Here is a 26,630-nt window from a genome sequence, read left to right on the forward strand (position 1 = left end):
TTCAGGTTGCAAACCTTTCAGTGTTCAGCGTCCAGCCTAATAGACTTCATGAGGTCCTTGGGTGCTATTATGCATGCATAATTTAGAGTAAGCAGCACAGGTCATGTCACTTAGCTCCTTCTGCTGTAGGACTCTCCAGGCTTTGGGGAAAAAAAACGCCCCGGCTTACAGTAAGAGACATGGAGACATTCCTGCCTTGTTCACGTTTCCTCCCTGCGGGGTCCTGCTGAACCGCCACAGCTCGCAGCCCAGGGCACCAACGTGGACTGGCCGGGATTTTAATTTTCCTTTAGGGCAAACTTGGACCTGCAGCAACTGCGAGGCTGCACAGGAACAGGCTGGGCTGCCCCTGCGGTGGGAAGAGGAGGCAGAGGGAGAGAGGCTGGGCATTTCCTTCCCCCCTGGGAATTAGGACACTGTGCTCTGGTCGAATGGACACCTGGAGGTGAAGCTTTAAGGTAAACAGCTACAGGAGCTACCACATCTAATGCGATACGAATTGTTCTCGTTGGACCCTCACTGTAGCTAGCAATCAGGGTGCTTCCCTCTCTTTGAAGACATCCAGCATTTTGGAATATTTCCCTGCCCTTCCCTCCTGCTAGCTTGGTTTGAATCAAGAGCAGCAAAGCAAAAATCCTGCCAATTACGAAGGATCTTTTTCAATATTTTCCAGCCAGAGAGCAGCAACTTCATCGCATTAGTGCGTGTTTCCTCTCCCCATCAGCAGCTGGCATAATGCAATGATGGACATTTCGGTTCCTGCACTCCATCCTTTTTGCTGAGAGACACGACTGTATTTCTGGGCTGCGAATCATGGGGCTTCAAATGCTTTTTTGTTGGGAAAATTACAACTAACCCTCCCCAGGCTTCCCTCACTCACTTGTTGAGCACTGACGACATTTGTTGGCATTTACAAGCGATCTATTTGCTCCTGGGGTAGCGGCTTCGAGAACACTTTTATATCCTTGCTAGGATATAAATGGACACTTGCAGCTTCTGCTGCCAGGAGCACGTCTTTATACCTTCACTGATGTCTGGTGTGCAGCTTCTGAGTGCAATCTGTTTAGTACTGATACTGCATTAGGGTTTCTGACCTGCTTCAATGCCCACGTTGAAGCCCTTGCTGTTGTGCTGGCAGAACTGTGCTAAGCTGCACGGTGAGCCTGTGAGCTGTTCCTTAAAAATACCTCTTTTCCAGGACTTTTTAAAAACAGTGGATCGGCAGAAATGAGCAATGCCAGGGTGGGGAAGGGCAGGGCTGAGGAAGGGTGATGGGACAGGAGCGATTAGAGCCAGCTTTACCCGTGAAAACTTCACAGGGTGAAACCCCAGGCTGAGATTTCTGAGGATCTTCATGACTCTCAGCAGCCCCGTTGCTGCCTGCAGTATTAATTCTGGACCAGGATCCCTCCAGGAACAGGGGAGGGTGCTTGGGATGGCATGGGACAGCCAGCAGCATTCAAACAGGGCAAACCTGTGCTCACAATACCGAGTAGGCAACAAGCTAGGCTCGTTTTAATACCAGCCTGCATCTTCCTGTTAGCCTCACCACCTCAAATCAAAAGCAACCACAGGCTCCGACTTAATTTTTTAATTTTTTTTTTTAATGTAGGAAGGATTCCGGTTATAACCGGAATAGGTTATAACTCAGGTTAGCTTTGCTGTGAAATTAAGCCCAAAGAGCTTGTAAACAGAAGGCCCTGACTGCAAAATTGATTTAAAGCTTTATAAAGTAGGATCTGCTGGCACAAATCTACTCTGAAAACGAAGGCAGGGCCCCGAAGGCCAACATTTCTAGGGCAATTTGTCTGAGGAAGAAACACCCTTTTTCAGTTAATGAACCATTTTACAAAGCACTTAATACTATTAACTTTCATTACAATTTTCCTATAAAACACACATTAGATCACCATCTTCAGCTAGGAAGCCATTGCCCAAGTTAGGTATCACCGGTGTTACGAGCTCATTTATTTCAGAAGTTCCCCCTTTTGCTCATTTCACAAATTTACCCAAATGAGCCGTTTTGAACAGTCCCTACTTCAGTTTTGTGTTTCTTACTGAATGTTGAGATTCAAGAGGAAATCTCTCCACCACGTCTGCCAAAATTCATTGTTGTTACAGCTTTGTTGGGTTTTATTGCTTTCAGTTGACTAAGGTAGTCAGCTGGGCAAACCGGTGGTAAAACCAGAAGTTGCAACAAGGTTTGTGAAGAGGCAAACTTATAAATGAGCAGCAAAGCTAGGAAGGAGGGCAGCGAGGCATAATCCACCTATATGCTCGGAACTAGCTGGTCAGAGTTGATGCTCTTATCCCAAGAGGTCTTTTCCAACCTAAATGATTCTGTGAAACTACCTTCTTTTTACCTCAAAACCATGCCACACCTGAAACCTACCCACACAGCAGAACAAAGATAATTTTAGAATATCAAAAGGGAAATCTCCCATGGCAGTTCCAGCTTTTGATTACTATATTTTCATCACAGCTACCCTACTCCTTGTACTCATGCATATTCTTGTTGACACTGGGCATTGCATAGCCTGGTACAGCAAACTGTGGTGCATCGGAGCAGGGATCGCACTGCAGAAAATAAAATGTTAATGGTGATGATTGAGGCTTTCCTGGGATTCCCTTATGTGCTCTTATTATCACTGCTGCCATCCTTCAGCTGCTGAACTTCCCTTGGTGTGCTCATTGATGCCTCTGCAACTGAAGTGGTAGAATATTAAACTGAAGACAGCTTTTCTGGAAGTGAATGTGAATCTAAATTGCTCTTCCTTCACAAAATCACTCTGCTGTGAAAGAACTGCGTAGTCTACAAATCCTCAGAGAAAAGCTCTTCTAAGATAAGAGAAGAGGAAGAAAGGCCGCATTGCTCAATGAGAAGCCCTTCGACAACGACAAGCCCAGCTGGGTGACCACAGGGACGTTTCCCTCGGTGAGGTACCCCAGCTTTCACAGTGTTGCTCTGAAAGCCTACATGGCAGACGCGTTTTTCTTCACAGAAAATATTCTGCCAGAGCTCCACAGCCATCTCAGTGCTCCTCGGGGAGTTTGTGTGCAGACAAGCCTCCGAAAGCCATGCGAGTGATGCAAGCACGCGACCTGCAGAACGGGTGTCTGAGGCAAGGGCCAGCCACCACAACCAGCTGAGGCTCCTGCAAGGGAAGAGCGAGGTTTTGGGACCTCTCCCGCAGAGGAAACTTCATCAGGCGTTTCATTGATAAAGCAGTTTCTGTTTGCAGAATGTGGCAAAGTTCAAACTAATTATTTGCTGTTTTGAGTGAACTCCTTCTGCCATCCTTAGATGTTCTGAGTGGCACAGCTCACAATGAATGCCTTCTGTTCCTACAGCTGAGACAAAATGTGCCATGTATTTTGGCAGATGCCCTACCACCCCTCCCAGTCCCTCTAAAAGAGACTAATACTGGTAAAAACCATATATATATATATCTAAAGAAGGACTCCATGCACATAGTTTCTCATTCTGGCAATAAAGCACACGCGAGTACGATGGGAAGCATTTTCTCTCTGAACTGATTTGTTGTATATATATCGCTGTTTGGAGCAACAAAGAAGCCATTGTAATGTAAAAATGTCAGTCCTCGAGTAAAATTTGTAGTTGCAGTTATCTGATACATCAAAGGAGATGCTGAAGAACTGTAAAACTCCCAAATATTTATTCAGCAAAATGGTTGAGCCCCATGTGCGCTTCCCAAGCCGCGCACATCTGCACGCTTCTGGTGTGCCGCTTAATGTGTGCTGCACTTTATGGCACGGTTTGTGTAATCTGTCGCCTTGATTTACTGTACGATTTCCTGAGTATAAAACAATCCAGAAATAAGTGTCATTCTGTGGGCAGCAAAGTATTTGAGTGCAGCTCGCCACCTCCAACGCGTCAGTGAGATCTATTGCGCCAGCATTAATGGCGTGTTCAGAAGAACTTTTCCTCTCCTATTGAAATTCTTCTAGTGCTGTATTTAGCTTTGGCAAACGCTCCCCACGTGTCTCTGAGTGGCAGGCCATCTTCGGATGTTTATGTTTGCCATCTGGAGACGTCAGCTTCGCTCTGCAGAAGAGCTACGAAATGGTGAAAGTAAATTTCAGGGAGTTGAAAGGAACATTTTTAAAAGGTTTACACACAAACGTACCCATAAATAGCATAGGAAAAAATGAATGTTTTATTCCTGTGTAATGGTATGAACATGTATTTTTGGTAAGTCACTCTACCGTCTGAATTTTTTATTTCATCCTACTGCTACACATAACCCCAAAGGAATTGTAATTAATGTGTATCGCAGGGAGAATACATACTCAAGTTTTTAGGTTGTTCTTTTTATGCACGTGATTGTATGTTCAGTCTGATCAGGCTCACAATTCTTCTGGTGCTCCGTATACTGAGGCAGATTTCATGGTTTGCATGGATTTTCCACCCAACAAATTTCATGGAAAACACTCAAACTAAGGAAATCTACCAGTTATATATATATATATATATATATAATAAGCCTGGATTTCTTGTAGAGGAAGATGTGATGATTATGCTTTATTCTTACTGCTGTTACTTTCCATAGCTGCAGAGCTGAACGCAGAATCAGTATTTCCTTGTACTCGGCTACAGTTAAAGATAAGCATCAAAGCGATTAAAAGTAGCCATGTAAAGGATGTAACCTCCTGTTACGCTGCTGTAGGCTTATTCTGCCACCAGCTACTGCAGTATAACTGCTAGCATCAGCTCCAGATCTTGGCAGGTAAAACATTTCCAGTCTAACGCCATCATTTCCATAACACGGAGTATTTGGAGCTATTGCCACGGTAAGTAGGATGAGGTGCAACTGGTGGTTGTAAGCCACAGAACAATCAAAGCTCAATCCCTAGCAATGTATTAATGCTCTTTCCAGTTATTTAGGCTGTTGAGATGGGCAGGGACACCTACAGTACCCAGAAACGACATGCATTCATCTCTGTTTATACCACCGGGAAAGGCACTGCCATCTGCCTTTCTCCATCTACTCTTTGCTCTTTGTAAGATGAGCCCAGCTCCGATGTCATATGAAGATTTATTGCTCGCGATCTGCTTCGAGTTGTTTTCTGGTCACCGACAGCTTGTTTGGAATCCCTTTTCTCTTTGCTGCTGGCTGGTGCCACCGTGGGACTTGGGCTTGTCAGAGTTATTTTATACATCATTAGCTCAGTGGTGCAGGGGACGACTCCTTTCCCATAGAAAAGCAATTCCTTCTCAGAAGACACATGTAAATCTTGGCTGTTGAGACAGTGGTTTTCGCAGATTTCCTTGAAAACCAAATAGTTGGGATTTTATTCCTCTCTCATCTCGTGCTATCATTTATAGCCCTGCCAAAAGGGTGCAGAACACCACCGGGCAGGGGCACCCCACGCTGTGCACGCTAACCTCCGAGGCTGCTTGCCTTGCCACCCCGGCTCCCTCGTACTCTGGTCTCCCTAACTTCTCCTAATGGGATTTCAGCTTCATTTCCTTTAATGATCAAAAGTGGGCGGCACGGTTCAGCCCCGAAAAGGAACGATCCCACAGCCCTGGCTGCAGCAGGGAGAGGAATTAGGGCAGAGGCCAGCTGGGCTGCGGCCAGGGCTGGCTGCTGCCTTCCCGGGCTGGAGCGCTCCAAGGTGAAATATAATCGGGCACACTAGAAAACTACAGGCTGTAAATAGAACAAAACAAATAAACGTGTTTAAAAAAAAATAAAAAAAAAAAAAAAAAAAAGACTGCAAGAGCTGGTCACTTTTCAAACACTCTTCCTATTTTTTAGAAAAGTCATCACTTCATTTTTTTAGCAATGCGTGGTCCGGTTCTCAGCACTGCCTTTTCCTCAAGGTGAAACAGGGGTGGGATCTGTGTGGATCCAACACGGATCCCAGCCCAATGTGGGCCAGATTTTCTTTCTTGTTCCTCCTTGGGATACAAAGACTTGAGTGTGGTCCTGGTGCAGTCCCTGAGTTTATCCGTGTGGGATCAGGACACGGAGATTCTCACTGTGGGTGTCTCAGTGGCTAGCTGCTGGCGTTGGGATGCCTGGGGTCCAATTTTCAGAGTCGAAGAGCCGATCTGCCCTTGAAACCCATGAGATCTCAGTCCCTTCAGCACTGCCTTTATGATTCTCCCATTTTAGGGTTAGATGTTTAGAACAATTTCTCCAAAATTTGGTTTCTGCTTTGCAGGTGGTCTGGTAACACAGCAGAGCGCACTGAGCAGGGAGCCTGGGCTTGCAGGGAGCCAGCTCTGCTCTAACAGCAGCAAAGTTGTGAGATTTCCCTCCACACCCCAATCGCTTCAAAGGCAAGGTGGGCCCAAGTGCATGCCAATATTCATTAGCCCAGAGCTCTGTTAACCAGGCTGTCAGCCTGCCTCGACGCATTTTCCATTCAGTTTTTGTCTTCACATCCCCATACTTGTCTCCCTGTCATTTCCACCCCCACGAGCTCTGCCCATCGTTATCAAGAACAGCACTTTCTGGAGTAGGCTAGAAGAACATCAGCAATTCCTTGCTCTTCCATTATTTCCATTCCTTTTTAATTAAAACACGATTTATTTCAATCTCCCTGCACTGTAGCAATATCAGCGAAACAATGCGTGTCCCACCCAGATAATGGAGAACGGTTCCCCCTGTTATTAATCCCTGCTATTTGTTAAATTCCAATAGTGTTTGCTTTATTTAATGGCTGCACAAATTACCTCCTGGGGGATGCTGCAGCGTTATTAAAGCTTATGTCTCTTGGGCCTAATTCTCGCTTGGTTTCTTGTTAGCCATTTATACTCACGCAAAATGTACGTCAAGCATTAGAAGTGTATATTTGTGACTTGGTAGTGTTTCACCTGCCTCCACAAAAGCCTCTTGTGAATGAAAAGTAGTGCCAGCAATAAACTCATCCAGGTTGGGAAAGACCTTCAAGATCAGCAGTCCAACCACCACCCCGACCTACCGAGTCCCATCACTGAACTCTGTCCCTCAGGGCCACGTCCACACATCTCTTAAAAACCTCCAGGGATGGGGACTCCACCGCTTCCCTGGGCAGCCTGTGCCAGTGCTTTCCATCCTTTCTGTGAAGAAATGCTTCTAATATCCAGCCCACACCTCCCCTGGCACAGCTTGAGACCTTGTGTTGACGGAGACCAGGATGGTAAGACCTAGAAGGACACTTCCAGAAGCACATTCACACGTGTAACAACACTTCCAACAACGTTCACATGTGTAAGCTTCTCCAGCGGACTTGTTAGGATGAGGTTTTTAAGGGGTCAGATAGGTATTTAGTGGAGTCATCCAGGGAGTCAGTGCTCCTCACAACCAGTGGGTTCCCACCATGATCATTTTTGTGATATAGACAGGTCTCGGGTCATGGCTCCACTGAGGGGAGCATTCGAGGTGATGCTAGTTACAGGCACACCTTCAGACATCTGTCTGCTGCTGCAGGCTGCCCCTTTGTTTTGTCAGCTTAAAAACATAACCCAGGGGGAGAAAATGTGCTGACTGCTCGGAGCTGGACCAGCTTCACAACCAACCCCACAAAGAGCTCTGTTGGCGACCCTGACGGGGCGGTGTGCTGGGATTTGGGGACTGGGGACTTGTGGTGAGGGTGGATGGAGGAGGATGGCGGGGGCTCTGCGGTTTTGCTGCCCGTCTTCCTGGTGGTTACGCTGCAGATTTGGAAATATATTCCAGTTGGAGCTGATTTACTGGGGGCCTCGTGAGAGAATGGCTGTTTTGCAGGCAGCATGTAAGGGTGAATTACCATGCAGAATGCATGGGAACCACGCAATGAAATATCCAAATGTACGTGAGGCTCTGTTTATCCTTACAAGCACACTCTAGATTATTCCTTCATGAGAGGCTGCAAGAAAGAAGCCAGAACAAAAGGGGGGGGGAGGGAAATAAATCAGAATCATTCACAACTCTTGTCAATTAGCCAGTGATGCAGCACGTCAATAAAATAAAATAAAATAAAATAGAGGGAGGGGATTTCTGAAACCCACCAGCACACAGCCCCATTTATGCTCAGTTCTGGCCCATAACTCTTGCTATACGCAGAAGGACAGCAAATAATTAACATAAAGCTGGTTAGTTATTACTTGGGCCTGGAGCCAAGCCATGTTATAGCTGATTTACCGTAAAGGCTTATCTGCGCCAGCGCTGTTCCCACCCTTGCTCTGGTCCCAGCGCTGCCCTGGCCGCAGTAACAGCCGTGGCAGCTCGTCCTAGGCCAGGCGCAGGCGTTTTTACTGCCGGGTGGCCTCAGCACCCGGTGCAGCCATGTGCGGATGGATGTTTTACAGCCTCTCCTCAGAAACGGCTTTAATGCGCACACCGGCAGCCAGCCTCTCAAAATCATTCCCATCGAGCGCTTTCAGTGCATAAGGAAGACGGATTACGAGGCTTGTTATTATGCTACTGGGAGGGGCTTGAAAAAGGAAAACCTTTTTCCTGGCGTGGTATAAACACCTCATCACGACATTGCAGTCGCAGGGTGGAAAACCACCACAGCCAAGTCAGCGCCACGAAAACCCAAAAATCTCCCCCTCTCCTTGGTCTTCCTAACCTAACCTACTTAAAGGAAAACCTATTTACATCCAAACATTTTCGTGTTTGTGGCTTGTTGTTTACCTCAGAAGCTCACGCTTTGTGTACAGCCTGTGAAGCATGTGGAAATACGGCCAGCCCCTCATTTCTCACTGCTCCAAGGCGACCTACCCACAAGGGGACCCAAAGTCAGGTTTGGGTGGCTGAACACACACTGATGGCTCAGAGGACTCAGAATTAGGGATGGCATTTGGAAATGTAAACCCACGTCTCTGAAAGTGAGCAAGGAGTTAAACAATAAACCATATCAGGTAGCCTGTTTATTACCATATGGCTATTTCCACTCCTGTTCTCCATAAAGTTGTGCCAGCACTTTCATTTTAAACACTGTTTTTCATTAGTTTATATAACACAGCTGTAAATGTTTTTTCAGGCTGAAACTTGGCATTCAAAGTCACGAGGGAGAAGCTAGAAAAAAAAAAATAATAAAAGAAAGAAACCACCCCTGGCTAAGCTGCTTTTGGATGATGTAAAAATGAAGCTGCTGGGAGTTTTGCAGGGAACAGGTATGTCCAACTCAATAAAAGATTTGGATTAAGACGTGGAGGAAACACAAACAGCCTCAGCAGAAGTTCTCCACGAAGGAGGGATCCTGGAGGAGGCCAGCGCATGGGTCTACGTGGTGAGTCTTGAACTGGAATGGAAGAGCTCGATAAACAAAATACCGATACAGTGATGCTGGAGGAACATAATTAGTCACATCGTGGACTTCTCTCTGGTATGTACATTGTAAACCTGGATCGTCTCCATCTAGCATGGAGAGATTCACGGATGTGAGCGCGTGTCCTTGCACAAGTAGCGTGGATCAAGGACCTGACCACCAGGGCTAGAGTGATACAAGACAGCCGAGCTGTCTCACAGCCTGTTGGGAAACTACCCTCTTTTTTTTTCCAGCTTAGTTTTCTGCCAGGTTAGTGAGCTCAAGCAATTTGGTGAGGCATCCACCAAACGTGAGAGCCACCACAGGAGAAACCATGAAGATATTCCCCTTTTCACAGCGACACAAGGTGCATGTGGCCCCTTTTGTCTCCAGGCCAGGAGCACCTTCCTTGGGGACAACGTCTTGGTGGCAGTGTTGAACAGCAGCTTCTCCCCGCTCACTCTGGACCTCGTGCCACCTCTCTGTTGGGCTTGCCCAGTTGTTTGGAGCACACTATGCCAGCAAACACAAATAGTTTTGCCAGGCTGTTTCCTAACCCAGTTTGCTGCACGGTTACACAAAGAGGTGGGCTGGTGGAGCTCGGGAGGCCGCGAGGAGGCCTGAGAGACTAGGTGGTGGGGACAAGGATCATCAGCTGCTGTGGCCAATTCAAAGTGGTACTGGCACCAGGAGCCACACCACAGGCTGCAGCCACTGCATTAGCCTCAGTGAGCAATACTGAGTGTCCCTGTTCCCAACCCAAATCTCGGTCACAGTGAAATCAGTGAGCATTTTTTCCCATGACTTCAATGGAATTGGGTTTAGAGTGAAAATTCAGCCATGTTTTAACATTGATTACGAAGCTCCCTTCTGAGGGAATCTGGAGCTGGTACTAGGAGGCTGTTTGGGTAAGAACCCACAGAGCTTTCCCCATTTCCTAACCTATTTGCCAGTCGTATGTGATTACTGGTACTCTACAAGAGCTAGTCTCTCCTCTTCCCAGTGCCCAGCCACACGCTCCTTGCTTGTGTAGCTCTTGAGTGAATCAATGTGAGCATCTATAGAAACAGGAGGGGGCTTTTCAGAGAAAATCCTGTGCTAGCTCCCCCAAAAGCCAACGTGGGTAGGTCAGCACATCCATTAAAAGCCTGCTTGCACTCAAACAGCGGGGAGAACAACGCTCAAAAAAAGCCTAAAGGAGCTCCAGCACCTGGGAATTAACAACAGGCCCTTCAGGCATGCAGCTCCTGCTTGTGGCAGGATTATTAAAAACTCACTTATTTTTGGCTTGTTTCGGGTCTAGGTGCCAAATATCTATTGCAAGTATCGAAGTTTTGGCCAGGAACTCCCTAGGTGTGGTGATACCAAGTGATAATTCCTGCTCAAGCCTGCGAGGGTGTTTAGGGCTCTGCAAGGAGCTCTCAGTACCCCTAGAAGAAATTAGAGGAAACAACGTGACAGCACGGGGAAGAAGAATTTTTTTTTTTCAGTTTCTAAGCCTGAAAAATGTTCGTAATTACATCTAGCCCCATAGCAAAGCTGCAAAGCTCAATTGGTGCACGGAAAGCCCATCGGGGCACACGGGGAGCACTGTTGCCCTGGCAAGGGGCTGGAGTAGATGGCCCAATAACTCAGCCGTGAGTCAATGAAGTTACATAATCCGGCACAGCTGTGCCGTGCATGGTACCTGCTATAAACAAACTGCATTATCACGTATTTACCAGGGAGGGTGAACTGGTTCAGCTAAAATAAGAACAGGAACAACCCCGTGTCCCGCAGCGCCTCAGCCTTGCCTCTGCTTACGCTCCAGCACAACCTGTCCTGGCTGAAACGAGCTCTCAGAGGGTTTTCTTTTTTTTTTTAAAAACTTGTAGCATTAATTACTTAATTGAAAATAAAAATGAGAGAGGATGGAAATAACCCAGAGAAATGTGTGTTAGTGCCATGTTTCAACCAAAGTTCCCCAGCTGAAGTGCAGCAATAAATGTCAGGGACCAGCTGCTTCCTTTCGTACTTAAGTCCATGCAGAGACCGTGTGATTCCCTCCAGATCCCCCTTTGGGAAACGCTGGCTGAGAGCATTATTTACAGAAGAAATAAAGCATGTTAGCAAACAGAGGTGGACTTTGTATTCCCTTCTCGTTTTCCCCTTTCCAAATCCACCAACTGCTGTGGCTGCCTTCGGGGGACTCGTAAAACCCCTCGTCCCACGGACAGCGCGGTCCCACTCCTCCCTGAGATCACATCCCGCTTCCCACCGCTGTGTGGGAAGGGGAAGGAGGCCAAGTGTGTAAAAGCATAGCACCAGCCCTCGGAAAGATTTTGGGAGCCCCCTGGCCCTGTCTGCAGGGACATGTTACGTGTCTTGTGGCTGCTCGCATGTGGTGTGGGGATGCGAGGGCCTCACCCCCTCAGGAGGATGCTCCGAGCTCCTCAGGGCTATGCAAGTGGGCGACCGGTTATCAGGGAGAGATGCTCACACGGTGCACAGCTCGAGGCATCCTGAGGTTGCAGTGCTTTATTTTGATGATCATGGAGCATTTATATTGCAGATGCGCTAGGAATTGCGCGTACCAGTAGGAAAATACAGTGTTAGTCACTAGGGGACAGCTTTAAAAGGTAAAGGATGTGGAGGCTGGGGGAAAGGAAATCTGTCTTGCAAGCATATAGCAAGGCAATGGCACTTTTAAACATTTGGAAATGTGGGATTTAGGAGCTCTACAGGCATCAGAAGGGAGCTGAGGAGAACTGGAATGAGGCACGGACACCCCAGAGCAGGACAGGCTGGGGTGCTGCAGCCCCCTCCCACCCTGCTTCCCCGTTAGCACCATTTCATTAGCTCTGTCTTAGAGTAATTGCTCACGAGCCCGTTGGTCTCCATCCAACAGCCCTGCACGCTGGTCTTAAGAAATACACAAAATCCAGCTTCAAATCCATTTGCAGTTGTCCTTCACTTCAGGGAAGCGTCAAACTAAATTTAGGGCCATGTTTGGGGTTTTAAGAGGAGCTGATGCCGGGGTTGGTGTTTCTTAGGTGCAGCCTTGCCCATTTACAAAGCAGCCCTTCAGAGCCGTGCCTCCCCGAACACTGCAAGGAAACCACACCTGCCTTCCCAAACACCACCTCACTGACTCTTAGTTTGCTGCCTGCACCTAAGAGGACAGACACATCGTCCCTTCCCTTAGTTTTATTTTTCCTACTTTCTTTCTGTTTCCCAGGCACTTGCACCCTTAAGCCTGGGGTCAGTCCTAAGACAGCTGATGGAGACCCAGCCCGATACCAGCAAGAGAAGTGTCCCGTAGCCATGCTCTCTGCCCAGCCCTGACCTGCCAGCCCTTGCTTTTTACTGCTATCGCCTCAAAAATGCACAATTCGTTGCTCCTTCCATGGAGCTGGGTTGACCCATTGCCCAGACGAGGATCTGCTTGGCCGTGCTGACAGATCTTACCGCATTATCTTGAATTTTGTGATATCAGGAGGTTTTGTTCGGGGCCAGCTGTTGGAATCACACGCTCACACATGAATCTCAGTTTTCTTTTGCTTTCCTTAAAATCAGCTTGTCGCAGGAGGACAAGGGAAGGCTAACGGCACAACACAAAGCCCCATTTGAAGGGCCGTTAAAAAAAATACAACAAACATTTCAAATGCACACATTTTGTAAAATCTCATTATTTTCTGCGGGTTGATTCATGGCGGTTGAATCCTCAGGCCCTGCAATATTCATATAACGTAAAAAAGCTATAAACATTAAAGGAGTGAAAATGCACGGCGCTCCCATATCCCCCGCCAGCTGCAGCCAGGCTATGGCTCATCGGGATTTATTGCAGCATCCTCCAGCAGAGCAAGTGCTGAGGAGGTGCTATTGCTCCTGATGACGAAGGGGCCAGGTAAGAGCATCATGGCCATAAGCATCCCCTCACGTAACGGTGCAGCACCTCCCGTGGCTACACCTCCAGTTCCTCAGCTTTAAGAATAGTGCTCTCAGGAGGTCTCCAGACTGAAATTAGCCTGGTGGCTTAAACACAAATTGGTGTTAATCCTTCTAAAAGTTAAAACGCCAGGCAAGCCTGGTAGCTGTTCCAATGGAGGAGGCATCTCACGGTTTGTTTTCTGCTGTTAACGAAGAGGTCAAGATTCAGCCTGAAGGAGCAAAAGGAGACTTAGAGGGCATGTTGTGCTCAGGATACAGCAGAGGGTTGTTTAAAGCTCTGTCCCCTTGCTTTTTTTCAGGCTAAGTGGAGCATTAGCCCAGCCGAGGAACCAGGCTGTTTTGTAGCAAGTGTGGCTCAAATTAATCTGCCTCAACCTCGGCTGGACAGGGAGAGATTTCCTTAATGGCAGGAAGCTGGCTGTCCCCTTATTCTTCACCCAGACAAAAGTTCTGGCCACCGCTAGGTGAGAAAATAGCTGCAGCATTTGCTAAGGAGCCAGTGAAATAAAATCCCCAAAGGAAGTGTTCAAAAGCCCTCAGATAAAGCAAACTGTGTCGGCAAAGCGAGGATTACGTCACCCCCAGAAAGTGTGGAGGTAATTACAAAGCGTGATGTAAACAAGCGGGTCGGGGTATGTGCAAACACTGCTAAACCAGCACACCCAGTGTGTTATCCCGGAGAACCGAATGAGAGCACTTCAAGGCACGTGTTAATTCGCCAGCTCCCATTATCCCTGATCACGAGCTTCAGCGGGGTCCTGGGGAGCTGTGAGCATCAAGGCACACGGCCAGGGCCACCAGCTCCACCAGGGAGGTGTGCAGCTCCAGAAAGGGGACAGCAGAGAGCAGGAAGGCTGTGAAACCACATCTTAAGCCAGCTCTGGGAATGCGAGTCAAAACTTTAAGTTTGTGAGTCAAAGATTTAAGTGAGTCAAAGATTTAAGTTACTTTGATTCAGGCTCTGTGTACAGACAAGAAACTGAAATCACGTAGGGTTTGGGACCTTTCTCAGGGAGGTAGCTCCATGGCCTACACGAAAAGAGGTTGTAGTTCCCTCAGAAGCCAAGGCTCAAGTCTCAGCCAAGATTTGGGGGAAACTTTTCTCTTTTCAGACCTGGCTACACAAAGGGGTTTACTTTGCAGCGTGGTGTGGCAATGCAATTACATCGTATAAACCAGCAGGCAGGAGCAGTGTGCAGATGAACACACGGCTTTAGTTTTATGGGTCATCATTTCCACTTGGAGGACACTTCAGCAGGACACAGAGGATGCCAAGAGCTGGGATCCCACATCACCCAGGGAGATTGCTCCTGTGGTGGGTGGCGGGGCAGGCAACAGAGCATTGCCAGCAGTCACTGATTTCCATGCTCACGCTGTTAAGCCTCAGTGATTCACCTTCTGGGAGTAGCTGGTGCCATTCTCCAGGCTCCCAACAAACCAGCATGAACAAAAGAGCTCTCACCAAGGTAGCTGGACAGGTCACTGGGCTCATGCGGCAGCAGCGTGAGTGTATTTGGCACACCAGGGCTGGACAGCTGCAGTTTTGAGCCAGGCACAACTCTCCCCTGCAGTTTTGGCTGCCAGTTTTCTGGCTTCCTTTTCCGTGCCTGGCTCAATACGGCTGGGCAAGGAGCTCTCCCAGAGGTGAGGAGGGCTCCTCTCCACAGGTGGTTCGCCTGGGAGCCGCCACATCAGCCTACCCACGTGAGATGATCTCCTCAAAAGCAGATGGCCATCAGCACCCAGGGCAGGGTGTGAAGGTCCCCAGGTCTCAGGGTATTGTTGGTATCATGTATGAGGGATCCTAGTTTCACTGGCTTCACTGGCAGCACAACCCTGTTGTTGTTATCCCTGAACAAAGGTTTAGGGTTACCCATACCTGTAGGCAACCCTAGCAGACCACACAAGCATGGGATCGCCCCTGCACACCTGGACCAGTCCCATCTCCAACTGTGCCACTGGTGGGACCCCAAACCCCACAGCTTTCCAAGAAAACTCCATCTAGGGGTGTCCTGCTCTACTTCAGGGCTCGTGAAGAGCTGACACAGGGTAAGAGCTCTTGGTCTTTACAGGGTGTCCTGCTGAGCCGTGCGGGACATCTCCTCTGCTATGAGGCGCGAGCTCTGCACGCTCAGCAGGCCTTTGTTAATTTTAAGTGGAACGGTGGATGTCAATTAACCATGGGAGATCTGTCAGCGTTTGTTAGTGCTCTCTGTGCTCCTTTATTAATATTTCATGCCGTCACGGATGCGAGTCCACTCAGGGGAAACGCCAACAGCAGCGCGACGCATTTCCCTGCAGGGCCCCATGCTGGGGAGCAGGGGGTGGAGGAGAGGGGCAGGCTTGGTTTCCCTGTGCTGTGAGAATTTTTTGGATTGCCTGAGTTCCCTTGTGAATGTATAAAGGCATGGAACTTGGGTATAACCAGCTCGAGTGCCTGAGTGCTGGCTCGTGAGGCCTCGCTGCCCACCCACAGGTTTGTTGCACAAACTTTGCTCGGCGTTGATTTTGTACCTTTGACCATTCGCTGGATTATGCTGGTAAGTTAAAATAAAATAAAATAAAATAAAATAAAATAAAATAAAATAAAATAAAATAAAATAAAATAAAATAAAATAAAATAAAATAAAATTCATCTTTGGAATGAAGACAAACATGAGGCAAAACAAATCGTTTTCTGGGAATTGCAGTGCTTTAATGCCGTGCAAGCAGGGCAAAGGCAAGGGGCCAGGGAAACTGCAGCACACTGCTAGGAGCTCCTGGCACCTTGTGGAAAGCCTCCCAGTGTGTGAGCAGCTCTCCTTATCTAGGAATCCTGGGAACCAGTGCAGCATGGCTTTATAATCTACTCCCAACATCAACGGTGGCTCCACTTCCTCCAACCATTTTTGCACCCGTTCTGTGATCAGGAGGAGAGCTGACTCGTGTTCCCCTTGCTTTGCTCCTCCCAGGGGATCACTCTCCACTCCTGCACCTTTCCGTGTTTTCTCAGAGCTCAGTCGAGGTCACCAAAGATTTCCTTCTTTGCGTTTCTCCTCCTTCACTCTCCAGTCCTCTCAGCATGCTTCAGACACAAATCTGCTGGAGAAGTCATGTGCAGAGTGGATCTCTTCTCCATGGCAGCTGAGTTAAGGGAAGGATCCCGTGCCCACACGGAGGTGCCACCCTTAGAGCCTTGCCCCACTCTTGGGAGGTTGGAGAAACCCACGGAGATCCGTATTGCTGTTAGATGATGTTGGATTTGGGATGCTAGGGAAGGAAGCCTGGAGCTCCACACTTTGGGCTCCTTAAAACACCATCCCTTGTAACCCTTCTCTGAGTCCACAGGGACTTTAACGCTGCTCTGCAATGAATTTGAAGATGTGTGAAACCAACCAGACCAAAGCCTTACTATTAGCACTCTGCATTATATGTCCAACTTGGCCTTCACACGCTTGTTCTGCTGGAGAAATGCCCCTTTTAGATTTTTATGGACTGGAAACATTCATCTGATTTTTACAGTGTTAGAGAAGCCAGTCTGGATCTTGCGTGATCGGAGGAGGGACAGACTTGCGGCAAGGATCTGGCCTCACTGCTGCAAATCTGTCCCTCCTCCACTCATCCAAAAGCCAGAACTGGCTTCACAGCTGCCCTAATAGGATTCCTTTGTAGCTGAGAAGGGAGCTGCGGTGCCTGTGGCCCCGTGTCGTGCTCTAACAACCCCTGCCATGTCTCACACACGGGTGTTTGAGCACTCAGTGCAGGCAGGCTCCGTCTTGCATTCCCATGTCGCAACATGGGGCTGTTCCCCAGCAGCACGAACTGGTCTGAAGTGGGGCTGCCGTGGGATTCACCCTCCTCTCCAGCCTTGGCTGCACTGGCACTGCCCAGTGCAGGCTTGATACAAAAGTTTGGGGATGATGGCTCAGGAGAGGGGATTCTGGAGCAGGGGAAGGCTCACATGAGAAGATCTAGCTACAGCTCAGCTTGGAAGTAGAGGAGGATGTCCACAGGCTGCCACAGGGCAAGTTGGCCTGCGGAGATATTTGGGATCCTCTGAGATGCAATGCACTCTGTAATTGTGGACGCCTTGGCCCCAAAGTAAATATGTCTGTAAAAGCACCGTGCATTTTGTCCATTGCATTGCTGTAAGGAGCTGTGCTTTCCAGCGAGTGGAAGTATTTGTGTAGCCCAAGGAGACCAAAGAGATACAACATGGCCTGTTCCTTGAAGGTTTTTGGATAAGATCTCCAAATGTCCTGGCTCTGCACTGATATTTAAAAGTCAGTTGTGCTTTGAAAAATTACCTTGCCAGGCATTGTGGAAATTTGTCTTTCTGATCAACTCACAGATTCACTCAGCTGATAAGCAAAAATGTTTATTTCCAGATTTACCTGTTCAGGGTAAGCTCAGCTGTGAAAGCTGAAGAGGCTTCTTCTGGGTCTTCCACAAGCAGCAGTCGAGGCTGTAGAGGAGAGGCTTACAGGGATGCTGGTGAGGATGGAGCTGGAGTAAAACTGCGCTATCTCAGGTGAAGTTCTGCAGTACTAGCAGGCAGAAAATGTAACAAAAACTTATTTTAGTGAATGAATTCCCCAGATGTGCCCAGGAACACATTGATCAGCTACAAAAGACCCATTTATCCACAATCACTGTTTAGAGTAAAACTCCGCTTTGAAGTTTTGAAGGGACTTTCGCAACAGAGGGGTTTGCTCTGGTGTCCTTGGCCAAAAATAGTCACTTCTCTTATTTTGGTCCTGCTAACATATGCCAGCTGGCTGCCACCCTCCATTCCAGACACGGCTGCATTTCACTTCTGCTGTTTATGCAATGTGTGTGCAGTGTGATTTAGGGTCCTTTGGGATGAAATGTACTATGTAAATATAAACTTTTATTTCCAAAGCCTCTCCGTAGCCATTAAGGGCCTTACTTACCCTGCCAAGCAGGGGTTCACACCAAGAGTGAGGCAAACGGATGCAGCGCCCGGCGTCATCTGGCGCCTGGTGGGTTCACGCTCGGGAGGAAATTTCTTCAAGCTCTTTCTGGAAGTACCACAGTGCTGCTCAGTGCCCCAGCACTCAGGTTCATTTCGGACCAGGATTTTGAATGTCCATGTGAAAAGGCTGTTTTGAATACATGTTTAAGTGGAAAGGTTTAGTCCGGCATTTTACTACATAAACTTGGTGTTTGCAAACATTTGAATCTGGGTTTGGAGTTTTGCATGTTCCTTCATGATAGGCTGTGAGATAGTTTGGATCCAGCTGGTTAACTCACAGATACAGCCAAGCAGGTGATGAGGAATAGGATGGACTGCAGCCACCTGAGTGCCTGTCTTTCAACCCCTTTCTAAATAAAAAATGTGTTTGAATTCTAGCAATCATCTTGACAACTCCCTCTTTTCTGGCTCTAGCTCAAACATCCCTGTATTTGGGAATAATGTGCAAATTTCCTGCTTTCACAAACATATCCAGCCCTGCTAAGGAATTGTGATTGTTTATGTGGGAAGTAAATCTGGTCCAGTGTGATTGTATCTTGCTATCTAGGACAAGTAAGGGCCTATCCCAGCCTCTACGCAACACATAGCCACAACACTCACTGCACCATGCAAACTGCAACATTTGCAACACAGCAAAGCAAATCATCTGCAAGATGCAGTTGCTAATTTAAATAAGTCAAAAATCATATTGCTCCTAAACATCTACCCACAGGAATTGCCATTTCCCTCCAGCTGTAGAGGGAGTGGAAAACTGGAGGCTTTCTAATACAGCTGGACAGGTAAAGAAAGATGCCCCTTTTGCAAATCCAGGCTGGTAAGTTCAAGGGTCTGTAGTCACACACATAAAATCAAGGGTATTCAAACTCCACTGCCTGCTGCAGGAATGACATTGAAAAACAGGAAAGTTTCCTTAGTTTTTAGAAGCTGCAAAATATAAAGCTGAGCTCGTGTACCTTAGCAGCAGCTGATGGTGAAGATCTACCTGTGCCCAGTCAGCGCCAGCTTCTGCCAAACCAGGCGAGAAAGCCCAAGCCAATGTCTGGGAGTTAGCAAGCAGGAAAATTTGAAGTCTTCCACCTTCGCTCCCTGACACTGAGTCAACTCAGATGAATGCCTCTGCCTCCAAGAGCAGTGGTGGGGAGTAAAAGTTAAAGCAGATACCTTTCTCCGTGAGCCTCTGAGCTTTGCAATGAATCCAGTTTCTGGATGTGCAGCACAGTTTTTCAGACTTTCATGCGCACTTCATATCAGCATTGCAGCAGCTGGAGCAGCAGGAAAGGGGAGCTGCCTCAGAGGAATGCTGCAGAGCACTTACTTGTCAAAATTCAATCATGAATGGAGAATTGTGGGCATTTGCCCCCGAGCAAGAAAAGTGAAGATTGGAAGAAATGGACTGACACGAACACCATGCCTGGTGTAACATGCCAAGAGCTGCTAATTAGAAGAGGGAGGTCTTCTCTGGCAGCCTTCATGCCTTCTGAAAACCTCAGTCACCAGCAAGGCTCCTCATAGACACCAAGTTAACATTTTGGAGATCACTATCAGGTGCCTTTCTCAGGCAGGATACTGGGACTTCATAAAGCTGGTGGGGGCACTGCACCAAGAGTTAGCTCATAGAATCATAGAACATCCTGAGTTGGAAGGGACCCACAAGGATCATCGAGTCCAGCTCCTAGCTCCACACAGAACCACCCAAAAATCAGACCACATGGCTGAGAGCGTTGTCCAAATGCTTCTTGAACTCCAGCAGGCTCAGTGCTGTGCCCACTGCCCTGTGGAGCCTGTCCCAGTGCCCAGCCACCCTCTGGGTGCAGACCCTTTCCCTAACCCCCAGCCTGACCCTCCCCTGTCCCAGCTCCATGCCGTTCCCTCGGGTCCTGTCGCTGTCCCCAGAGAGCAGAGCTCAGCGCCTGCCCCTCCGCTCCCCTCGTGAGGGAGCTGCAGGCTGCCATGAGGCCTCCCCTCAGCCTGCTCTGCTCTGGGCTGAGCACACCGAGGGACCCCAGCTGCTCCTCATATGTCTAGCCCTCCAGACACTTTACCATTTTTATAGCACTCCTTTGGACACTCTCTAACAGTTCTATGTCCTTTTTATACTGTGGCACCCCAAACCGCACACGGTGCCCAAGGTGAGGCCACACAGCACAGAGCAGAGCAGGACAATCCCTTTCCTCACCCAGCTGGCGGTGCTGGACCTGAGGCACCCCAGTTTTAGCCCTTTGGGCTACCAGGGCACGCTGCTGGCTCATGTTCAACTTGCCATTGACCAAAGCCCCCAGATCCCTTTCTGCAGGGCTGCTCTCCAGCCTCTCACCCCCAGTCTGTACGTACAGCCAGGGTGCCCTATCCCAGGTGCAGAATCCAGCGCTTGCTCTTGTTAAACTTCACGTGGTGATTGCCCAGCTCTCTTATCAAGATCTCTGTGCAAAGACTCTCTGCCCTTGACAGAGTCAACCTCTCCTCCTAATTTAGTAGCATCCACAAATTTTCTTAATGTGCATTTGACTCCTGCATCCAGATCATTTATATATATATATATAAAAAAAAAAAAAACTTTCAAGAGAACTGGCCCTAAAATTGAGCCCAGGAGTTGCTGAGTTTACAATAAGCAGCAAGATTAACCAGGTGGAGTACTTACAGTTTGCATCTCCCTTTTTTAAGGGATGATGTACCTCCATAGCCTACTTCAGCAGAGGCTGTCTCCCTCCTGGAGAAGGGACTCACTCATGGCACCCGTCTGAAGGCAGAAGTGGCCATTGGAGAGAAGCCTTGGTGCTGGAGACAGCACAAAGCTGAGATGCTGGATTTGGCTTGGAAAGTAAAGACTGCAAGGCATTAGTTCAGATTAGGGCTACTTGGGTTTAGGTGTCATGAGCAGCAGGCATTTTGCTGGCAGTGTGTGCATGACTCCAGCAGGTCACTATGAGGCAAAACCAGTGACCATGGAGCAGGACCCTCCTGGCTGCAGCACCCCACAGCCTGAATGGCCCCAGGATTTCTGTCCCAGCTCCAGCTCCCTCATCCCCATCAAAACTGGGTCAACCCCATCCTCACCTCCATCTTCTGCCAAATTCCACCCAAGCCCATGCCATCTCCTGTCATGGCAGGAAAGCCATTAAAGTGCCTTATAATGCTGGTCCTTTTGCTATAACCAGGCACTGTGTAGTGCCAACATCTCTGGCATTGAAACAAAACAAACAAACAAACAAAACAACAACAACAAAGCATTGATGGGCCCCTTTCCTATGCAGAGAGAAGGATGAATGGCTGTACAGCATATTCTGCCCATGGTGCTACAGAGAGAAGTTGCTGTTCCACTCATGGTGAGCACATCACTGGAACTGGAACATGGGCCCAGTGCCAGTGTGACATAATTTTAGTGGAAGTGCGAGAAAGGGAAACATCTTTTTAATGAAAACTTCATCTCCCACGTGCTCTCACAATTCACTTTTCCTCTCCGGGATTCCCTCTCCTCATTGTACTCCCCATGTTTTTCTTCCAACTCAGCAAAGAAAAGTTCATTGCTGTGTTGCTGTTCTTTATGCAAGAGTGATGGCTGCAGAAGGCGTACCACAGGCTGGCAAAGGGGCTGCCATGTGTAGTCTGCCTGTCTCCGGTATCAGCTGGGCTTGGGATGAGTGGAATTGATAAATTCAGGAGCAAACAAGTGGGAGAGGGCATGGACCACTTGACAGTGTGTCAAGGGTGCGTCTGCAGCTGACTCAGAGGCCTAATCAATGCACTATCATTTCTCATGCATTCCAGCTCGGGCACAAAACCTCCAGGATCTCATTGGGATGATGAATTCCTCCTCCTCAGAAACAGGCAGCTGAGCCCTCTGCATGGGAAACACCCGTGTCCTGTCCATGTGATTGCACACACAGCCTAATGGAGGGACACATGGACCCCAGCTGGTTGTACAGAGATATTTTATCCCTGGTGGTAAGCGGTATCAGAAGCCTGAGGAATGAATGGATGCATTTTATAATGGAATTAGGTAATTGTAAAGGAAACAGAGCCTCAAAGGAAGAAGTTCAGACATCCAAAAGAAAACAAGCAGAGGTACTTAGGAGGACACATGTTGTGCTAAAACATGAGTCCCACAGAGGCAGCAGAGTCCTGTGTCACAAAATTTGGCTAATGCCAGCAAAGTCCCATACAAGCTTCTTTCAGAAGAGCTCAGAGAGAGAGGACTGTGACACAACTTCTCCCAGTCACATCCCATTGCATGGGAGGCTAAGGGAGCTGCACTGCAAGACTCCCTAGCTCAACTGGGACCCTCTTTGGCTCCTTGGTGGAGCACATGGGCATCTCCTAAGGCTCTTTGCCTTGTACTCCTCTTTTCTTCACCTGTTCTCTGTGTCCTTTCCCTCTGGATGGGGTTATGTTGATTGTTAGGGGTTGCTGACCATTTCAGACAACCTTTTTTCATCCCTTAGGGCTCCTGCCCCTTCCCCGTCCTGGATCTGGCTATAAATGATGCTTCTTCTTCCTGCCTTGCCTCAGCTGTTGTTCTCTCTGCTCTTCTCCATCCCTCTCCCACATTCTCCTAAGTGCTTTGTGTCTGCCTTTCATCTGCCTAGGGTGGGCTCCATGGGTATGCAATGAGCACAAAAGCTAATTAGCGACTGAAGCCTCAGGGTTTTAATTTTAACCTTGTGGTGCTGCCATGCCTGGAATCTAAATAAGGCACATGCTTTTGGGTGAGCATCTGTGGGGTCCTTTGAGAGTTCATCAGTGGAGACCAACCTGCTGCTGAGGCCCAGGTGCGACCTCTGCAAACAGCCTCTGAAATCCTCAGAAGACTTTATGCCTACTTGCAAAGTGTTTTGAAAAAACCATCAGTGCTCAAACCTGCAACAAATTCTATTGAGAACATTGGTGAGTGACTTGCAACTGCACACATGTGTGAAAATTGTGGAATTTGTTATGAATCTGCAGGGAGATAACAGTGGGCAAATTTGAAGGATGTGGTCAAGCCTACAGATGGCCAACTGGCCTCTGTTGCTGACCCCACTGTGGTCCCTATTCACTAGAAGAAGCTCAGTTTAAACAAGGGGAGTAACGTCAAGGCAAAAACACTCCTAAGGCTAAGTTATTAGCATTACAAAGAAAACAAGACAACAAATCAAAATCAAATAAAAGCATCAAGATGATCTCAATAATCTCAACAGAAAAATAGCTAATCCTTATAAATGCTAAGAAAGGACCTTCAGGAAGCAGCTGTCCCTTTGGTTACAAACATGCTAAAGTCAATTTAACGTAGAAACTGGAGCTGCCTAAATAGTTTAGTTTTGAGACATTACTATCTTATGTTCGCATCAGAGAGCCAGTTATACAGCTCCCTTCTTAGATTTCCGTTCTCGCAGAGTGGGTAACCCTTTCCTCCCCTCCGCGGGCAGGCTTTGTTACAGATTTCAATAGAACAACTCGAACAAACAGCATTTTGACATCCCTTATTAACATCTCTTATTAACCGGCAACTACCTGGAACAGATTCAAGTGTTCTAGGATTTGGTTGGTTGGTTTGGTTTTGGGTTGGGTTTGTTTGTTGTTTTTGTTCTGTTAGCTTAAAATACTTAATGAACCGGCATTTAAACCTAGGATGTTTTCTTCATCATGCAAATTTTAGGAATGAACACATGCATGAACAGCAATACTTTCATGACTTAGTGTGCAGTCTAAAAATGCCCGGGCGTTTCCCAGCTATTAAACACGACCAGCAAACACCGACAGAGAGGTCACTTCACAGAGGATAGTCATGGAGGCTGTAGACATCCTCTTGGCCCAATGCTCCACATTAGAAGACCTTGTTTGGGTGCAAAGAGGCAGGGGACAGGGGCAATATGACCAGCAGATTTTTGACTTCTCCTTCAAATGACTGTACTTGGAGAGCCCCAAGAGCCAGTCTTCTCTCAACAGCCTCACTGACCTTCAAGGTGAGATATTCCAGACTTGTCCTTCAGGTTCCTGAACTTTGCTTACTCTGCCTGTGACATCTCCCTCCCAAGCCTGCAAACAAATCCAGCACTAGGCCAGAGTTGGAGCCACCCCAGATTTGAACTTAGCAAGTGGCAGATTTGGAAAAAGTCCCGTTTACATCCCCAGAATAAAAAGTATTTGGTATCTTACAGAGCAGACGCTGTATGTCTGCAAATGTTCCCCTGAGCCTTCATTCTCCCTCCCTCCCCCTGTTTTTGTAAATAAAAAATTAAACATGCAAGATGTTTCCTGAAGGTTTTGGCATGGCCTTATCTGGATAAAAGGTCTCATGGTGACTTCGTTGCCAACTTATAGAAATTTCAACACTAAGCTATCCTATAAAAATAGCTGCCTGCAAGGGTTTGTTTTGTTTTCTTCCCAACCACCACTCGACATTCATCCATCTGCAAACTCAAAAATAAATACGTACAATTTATTACTTCTGTCATCATTCTTCTCCTAAAGAAGGCAACTTAGAGTCATCACTCTATTTTGGAAATAAGCTAGAAGTCAAGCAGTTCATCTCTTGCCCTCCGTTAGAGTAGAAAAACTTGCCAGTGACTTCTTTGCTCAGTTGGCCTCTGAGCAGCACCGGGCGATGCTGTCTGATGCTCCAAAAGCTGGTACCACAACCTTGTTCCTCCCTCCCCAGCCTTCTTCCCATCACAGTTTTGAAGGATCAGTGAAAATAGCAGCACTGCAATGCTGGAGAGGGCAGAGGGAGGAGATCCAGCTGGGCTAAGCCTGGCCATGCAAGGTGGGATGGGGCTGGTACGGTTTCTGCAGCAGTGTCTGTGCCCAGCAGCCCTGGTACCACGGAGCAGGACATCTATTTAAAAACAAAATCAGCAGTGTGGAGACTGAAAACATGAGCCCCGAGGCTCGCTGCCAGAGAAAAATGGCAAGCACCAGTGTTAACTCTGGCCCAGCATCTTAAGAGAGTGCCACGAAGGACTGGGGGGAGTTCTGGCTTCGCTATTCATGTTCATCAGCTTATAGTAAACAGCAATAACAGCACGTATTCTGTGTTTTGGATTTCTGTGCCCTTAGTCCTGCAGAGCAAGTACAGAGCCTCAAACCTGATAGTTTGAGGATGGGAAGCCCCACTCTGCATGGGGTGGCTGCAGGGCCAAGGGCTTTGGTGAGCGCTGGGAGGTGAGCACCACCCGGGGCCGTGTGGTGCTTGGAGAAGGAGCCTGGCCTGGTTTCTCCAAAGAAGAGAAGGTTTGGACCCACTCAGCCTGGTATAAACATTAAAGGGATTTTGCATGCTTATATTTCTTCCCTCGGAGACAAATTATCCTGCTTTGGGTTGCCATGGTTTCTGGTTTCCCTGGCTACCCCTCACTATGGGCTGGGGGGACACAGGGCAGTGAGGGGGGAGAAGGAGGAGTCCAAAAATGATGGAGCCAATTGCAGAGATCCCGAACGACGTGGATGACGTCGTCAGGGCTTTTTTTTTTTTTTTTTTTTTTTTTTTTTTTCCCTGGGAAAAGGGACAAAAAGCCTGAATGGATGTCTCTTGGCAAAGACGGCGGCTGTGTTTCGCCCTCTTTGATGTTTTGTAATTCGGAAGTGGAAACAGTGCGCAACAAAATGAACCACCAGTGGAAGCCTAAAACCCAGCACTCCGTGTTGCCTTGGATTAGAGGCGAGAGAAGCAGCGGGCCGAGAGGCGTGGAGCAGAGCACGAGGCCTCAGCGATGGGAGAGGTGCAGGCCACGGGTGGGCTGGCACACGAGGCAGGTGGGATGTGCAGCTCCCCACAGAGCAGCTCTCCTCCTCAGTCTCACCCCTTGAGGGCCTTGAAGACCTTCCTAACACAGCCCAGGCTTCGGGACCGAACCACCAACCCCTAGCAAAAGCCCCCGTTGCCTTCCAGCAAGCGGCTTTGAGCAAGGACTAACCCAAAGTTGAGGCAACCCTCTTCACACAGCCCTGTGTTTCGGTGCTTGGGCAAGAAATCCAATCCAATCCCGGTGGCAGTGTGCCAGTAACCCTCTCACCTTTCCCTTAATATCCTGTGGCTCGGTGATATATGTCAGGCCATTTCAGCCCCGGCGGTGGAGTTGAGGTGCCGTACCAATTACGCGGAGTGGACGGGGAGACGTGCTAGTTGAACAGGAAATAGGTCGGGGGAAGGATTTGACTAATAAATTATATTAATGAAAAGTTCTTTAGGGAGCTGTTGGGTTTATGGTTCTGCAGAGGAGAAGAGGGTCGGCAGCAGCCAGGAGAAAAATAAGGGAGTAGGTAGGGGAAGGGGTATCATAGGTATATCACAGGGAGACCTGGGCTCACTCACATCAGGAGGGAATCACTGCCTCGACTGAGCTCTGCCCAGGTGAAAATAGCCATTTTTTTGACAAGTCTAATACCAGCGCAGCAGTACCAACTCCTCATCCTGGCAGAAGCTCACCTCGAACCAGCCTCGGTGTCTTTACCCAGCGTTGCCTTTGCCACACAGAAATATCCCCGGGCCTGTCCAAAATCCGCT

Source organism: Netta rufina (genome assembly GCF_964035555.1).
Source record: "Netta rufina genome assembly, chromosome: 2".
NCBI lineage: Eukaryota > Metazoa > Chordata > Aves > Anseriformes > Anatidae > Netta > Netta rufina.